The sequence below is a fragment of the Zingiber officinale genome, chromosome 1B (genome assembly GCF_018446385.1).
Source record: "Zingiber officinale cultivar Zhangliang chromosome 1B, Zo_v1.1, whole genome shotgun sequence".
Classification (NCBI taxonomy): domain Eukaryota; kingdom Viridiplantae; phylum Streptophyta; class Magnoliopsida; order Zingiberales; family Zingiberaceae; genus Zingiber; species Zingiber officinale.
Genome location: NC_055986.1, coordinates 96,509,282 through 96,515,341, shown reverse-complemented (window position 1 = coordinate 96,515,341; position 6,060 = coordinate 96,509,282). Strand labels below are relative to the sequence as shown.

The window sequence follows — 6,060 nt, the reverse complement described above, 5'->3', positions numbered from 1 at the left end:
CCTTCCCTTTGTTGGAATGTATACTAAAAATCTAGCTTTTGTATAAACATTTACTTAGAAATAAGAATCATATTGGTCAAACACTACAAGAAAAAAGCCTAACAACAACGGTTTTTCACCGTTGTCGTAGCCCCTTTCGGACTGTTGTTAAATGCCGTGTTGTTAAAAGGGGTGCCCAAAGACAACAGTTTTTAACCGTTGTCTTTGGAGGCAAAGACAACAGTTTTACAACGGTGAAAAACCGTTGTCTTTTCATTCAATGACAACAGTTGTTCACCGTTGTCTTTTAGCGTCTACCTTTAATAGCAGAGTCTTCAACAACAGTTTTAAACTATCTATGACAACGGTGAAAAACCGTTGTCTTTTTTAGATAAAAAATAAAAAAAATTAATACACAATTTTCCAATATTATAAATCATTCAAAATACTAAATTTCAAAATAAAATTTAATATACAATTTTCTAACATTCAAAAATAATATCTATAACATTCTGAAGAAATTTCATAAGCAACCAACAAAAGGATAACACTATTAAAACAAAGGTAGAACAATATAACACGAGATTTTCTACTTAGATGTTGGTGAAGAGGAGGGACTGCAACTCCTAGTGCTCCTTAATTTGTTAAAGTCTCTCCATTTTTTTTGGCTTATCGGCATTCTTCCCAGTACTCTTGAGGACACCTATTCAAATAAAGATATATATTACAAATTAGAAACTAAACTGTACGCGTGAATCTAATTGCACTGCATAAATGTTACATAACCATAAAAACCATTTGATCTAGTCATCTAACAGAAGTGCAAAAAGCGTTATCTATGTAACATAAATGGTAACCTCTTGAAACAATATGGTGGCTCTTAAAGTCATGAACACGTTAAGGTTTTCACCAACTATAGTAGGAATGACTGCAGTAATTACTTGAAACAACATAAATATGTTTTTATTTGATTATATAGTAGGAAGAAAACATTAAGATTTATACTGCTGCTGCAGTAGGAAATCATATTGCTACTCAGTGTTCAAGCCTATCTATCGCAACCATTAATAAAAACATCAATCAATATAAGGCGCACAAAATTTGATCTCTTGCATAAAGTTGGTAGATCATACCTCAAAGTCTTTACGAATGATTTTGTCCATGTTGCAAAGGGTTAAGATCTTGAATCTGGTTCTCCAAGTCTTGTTGCCTTGTGTCATCTCCCTCTTCAACTCCAGCAAGGTTTCTGGCTTCATTCTGTTGCTGACTCTGATTAAGTTGGATCGAGCGCAAATCTCCTAGCCCTCCATCTTAAATACTCAATGAGCAAAGAGTTCATACTGATTGAAATACCAAACCGAGTAAATGAGGAAAGTAAAATGGAGAACACAGAGCTTACTCCTAGCTGCAGAATCAACAAGGGGATTTTCAACTTCTGTATTAAAAATTAAACAAAAAATTTGGGCTACCAAATCCATCTGACGAATCGCATCACCTTACCACACTATAGAAAACATGAGCAAAGAGGATCACAAGTGCAAATTGGAACGATGCATAGGCCCAAATGTAGCTCTGGCTCACTGTAAATAAAACACTCAAATTCATGGTTTTACATAAAGCATTGTAAAAAACACAGATTCAGTACAACAATGTGGCAATCACACACAACACTATTAAGGTTTGTTGTATGATAAAAAAAATGGATACTGAATATATGAAAGCTAATAGAAAATATTGGAAGAACCTGAAATTGCAAAACCATAGGAAGAGAAAGATGAATTACCCATCGTTGAAGCTATCATGGATGCGAGAAGACCTAGAACACAAGCAAATGGCAAAGATACGGCAAGAGCATGGGGACTCAATTCACTAACCTGTTAGAATAAAGTTTTAGTTGAAAGTAAATGTAAACTCATGAGACTAAATTGAACAAGTGTGTTGGAAATCATTAAAAAATCAAAAAATAATAATAATACAAATTGTATTTGAAAGTTGAATAATCTTACTAAGAGTTGCTCCAGGAAGCAGAAATAGGCAAGCATGTTGACCATGACAAGAATAGGGACGTCCTGCAATACCCTGTCATGAAAATGAAGAAATACCAGTTAAAACTAACATATACCCAAAGGTCAAAGGCATATATCGCCACAAGATTAAGCCAAAACATGTAAATTGTTAAATAATGATCTATTGATTATAGTAATGCTTTTATTAAGGTACAACCTGCAGGTCAATGAGAAATTTCTAATATATTCAAGGCATAAAAATACCCAATATAATAATGCAGCATGACATTATGGTAAATTAGTATAATCCTTCAGGAATGGCTTATCTACTCACTTTTGTTGTACCGGTAGAATTAATGTATAGGTATATTGGCTTCTTAGCATCCTCATATTGAAGATATAGGAACTCTGCCATCATTAACTCTGTCACTGCGGGAACAAGACACATGCCCAAATAAACAATTCAATTTTTATACAAGTAAGAAGCTAGATCGGGAGGCGGTTACTCCCACGTTGTTCCTCTCAAGAAAGGAATGACCGACCTGTTAAAAAGTGAAATCAAGAGTAAAACATTATGAATGATTCATAACAAATAAAATCAACCAATGCTGCTAATGACGATAGACGTTTTTTTCCTCATGAAATGACAAAGAGCTACAATAACTATTATATTTCCACCGACTCTCAAAAAGAAATTAATGTCTCAAACAATCAACTAACGTATCTACTAAAATCTCATGTCCGTGTACCAGATAAATATTAAATTGATCGTTTTGAAGTAGAAAAGAAAAGAAATCGAAAAAAAGAGACGATTTTGAACTTGACTCTCATAGTAACCAGAGAAGAAGGTCTCTACGATCTGGGGGAAAAGTTTACAAAGACCATAGAAGCAAAGACAACTTTTTTCTGTTGTTGTTATGTTACCATGGTAACGACTCCCCTCATAGGCCGACGAACGTGGGATAGAGTAGGCAGCTTCAGGGAGGGAACCCTTGTTCCGTTGAAATCGCTATGGACGCTCCTGACGCCGAGGAAAGGAGTAGCGACGACGTCGCAACTCAGGGAAGAAGGTCTCAAGGGAGCGGAAGAAAATGTCGTCGAAGCTGCGATGTGTAGAGAGGCGCCGCAGGAGGTTAGATCTAGGGTTCAAACCCCTCTTAACCGGAGATCCACCAATGCGGGGTCGGCGACTCTGGGAGAAGAGAAATCTCCGGATGGACTCCAGTGATTAGTGGAGAAGAGCCTTAGCCGGCGGTGGACGCTTGGTGCTAGCACGATCGATTTCCTCGTGGCTCCGGCGTTGGGGAAGAGTTAGGGCTCGGCGACGGCAACTATGGCGTTGATCGGAGCAAGGCACGACTCAATTAGGCTTTAGCCAACGTTGAGTAACTCTTGGCTGGTGGTTATGTATGCGGGGAGAAGAAGTATCGCGACGTCGATAGGCGGCGAGGATCAGCGTCGGGTTGGGAAGGAGGGGAAAGGGGAATCGGCAGTGGTGACCTAGCCTCACGCGAACAAAAAAACTCTTTGTTCGTGAGTTTTTTTTCGTGAAGTTAAAAAAAACTATTATTTTTTTGGGATTCAACAACATTCAATAGGCAACAGTTTAATAAAACTGTTATATATTATCATGTAAGCAATGCTAAAAGACAACAGTTTTTTAAAACCGTTGTCTTTGACATACATTAGACAACAGTTTTTTAAAAATCGTTGTCTTTGACATACATTAGACAACAGTTTTTTAAAAACCATTGTCATTTAAAAAAAATTATGGTGAACAACAACGGTTTTCAATAAAACCGTTGTTAAAAGGCAAAAAGACAGCAGTTTCTCGAAAAACTGTTGTCTATTAGGTGTGGTTAAATCTAAAATTTCTTGTAGTGAAATATCTACATTTATAAGTTAAGTGTAGTTGTTCGATTAATTTATATTGTAGATAACATGGTGTGTGGTTTCACACACAGAAGATCATGTTATCAATTCTTTATAAATTATAAACAGTAGCTCACGACTGAGATGGAAAAGAACAAACCATTGGAATAGTCATATTGTAATTAGGTATTAGTTTATCTTGACTGATAAATTACACTAGTACACTCTGAGTGTATTGAGCAGGAACATTTAAGGTAAGTTCTTTTTATACTGACTTAATAAAAGAACAAGACCTTAGTTATTATGGAAGTGTGTGCTCTTAATCCTAATATAATAACAAGCACATATATTTAGTATTTATTTCTTTGACTTATCAAAGTGTGAGATTTAACTCGATAAATCAATAGACCCGATAAGTTGGGAAATGATATTACTTATAGTGTGTGTTGTTGATTAAGAAGGAAACTGTGTCCTAGTAATCTAGGTTGATAATGTCCCCAAGAGAAGCTCATAAAGATTGTCATGTTAAACCCTGCAGGTGGACTTAGTCCGACACAAGAATAAGATTGAGTGGTACTACTCTTGGACTAAGATATTAATTAAAGTGAATTATCGGTAACTCAATTAATTAGTGGGCATCCGACATCTTAAACACAGGGAGATTAACACACTCATTATAAGAAGGAGCCCAAAATGTAATTTGGGATTGGTGCGGTAGTTCAATAATAATTCTTTAGTGGAATGAATTATTATTGATGAAATTAAGTTGGGTGTTCAGGGCGAACACGGGAAGCTTAATTTAATCGGGAGACCAAAACCAATTCCTTCTCTCGGTCCCTATATTAACCTCTTATTAATAAAGTATTATACCCACCTATACCTATCTTTATACCCATCCTAAGGTGGCCGGCCAAGCAAGCTTGGAACCCAAGCTTGGGTCGGCGAAGCAAATAGGATGAGCCAAGTTGTGTGGCCGGCCCTAGCTTCAATCCAAGCTTGGTGTGGCCGGCCACATTAAATTAAAAAGGATTTTATTTTTTAAATATTTCTTATGTGGATACCATGGGTTTAAAAGAGAGTTTAAAATTTAAAATTTTTTCTTTTATATCTTTCTACAAAAGATTAAGTGAAAGGTTTGATATCTTTCCTTATTTGTAATTAAAAGGAAGATTGTAATTTTTGATAAAACATTTCTTTTATGAAACCATCCTCATGATTTTAAAAGAGAGTTTTAAAATTAAATCTTTCCTTTTATAGTTTTTACAAAAGATTAAGAAAAGATTTGATATCTTTCATTATTTGTAGATTGAAAGGAAGATTTTAATTTTTGATAAAACTTTCCTTTTATGAAATTATGTTCATGATTTTAAAAGAGAGTTTTAAAATTAAAATTTTCCTATTATAGTTTCTACAAAAGATTAAGAAAAGATTTGATATCTTTCCTTATTTGTAGATTGAGAGGAAGATTTTATTTTTAAAGATAATTCTTCTTTTTGGAAATCATCCACATGTTTTAATAGAGAGATTTTAATTTATAAAATTTCCTTTTATAACCAACCATGAAGGGAAAAATTAATAGAGAAATTTTTATTTTAAAAATTTTCGGAAATAAATTAGGAAGTTTTAATTCTTGTGATTAAAACTTTCCTTGCTTGGTGAATTAGAGGTGGCCGGCCACTTTAATAAAAGAAAAGGAAATTGTTTTCTATCAATTAAAATTTTCTTTTCATGGCAAAGAAAATAAGGAAGTTTTTATTAAAACTTTCCTTATTTACCAAGACCAAGGATTATAAAAGAGAGGGAGGGGGTGCCTTCACAAGGTGAACTCTTTTCTACCTCTCCTCTCTTCCTTGGTGTGGCCGACCCTTTAATTCTCCCTTTTCCTTTTTCTTTCTTCTCCTTGGCCGAACCTCATCATCTCTTGGAGTTTGGAAAGTGGCCGGATCTTGCTAGGAGAAGAAGGAGGAAAAGGAGGCTTTGTTTCTAGCATCCCTTGGAGCTTGGTGGTGGTGGCCGAGACTTGCTATCTTGGAGAAATTTGCTTGGTCGAAACTTGGAAGAAGGAAGAAGAAGGGCTTGGGTGGTTCTCGTCTTGGAAGATCGTCACCCACACGACGTCCGAGATAAGAAGAGGAATACGGTAGAAGATCAAGAGGTTGTTGCATACAAAGAAAGGTATAACTAGTAATTATTTTCCGCATCA

General features: G+C 35.4%; 1 long non-coding RNA gene across 1 annotated transcript; it reads right to left on the bottom strand.

Annotated features, from left to right (window-relative positions):
* Positions 1–1,353: 1,353 nt before the first annotated feature.
* Positions 1,354–1,813, bottom strand: LOC121980257. The gene is made up of 3 exons (XR_006111482.1): positions 1,763–1,813; positions 1,480–1,559; positions 1,354–1,384 (listed from the first exon to the last, which is right to left on the bottom strand). It is a non-coding gene; the product is annotated as an uncharacterized LOC121980257 (long non-coding RNA).
* Positions 1,814–6,060: the final 4,247 nt, after the last annotated feature.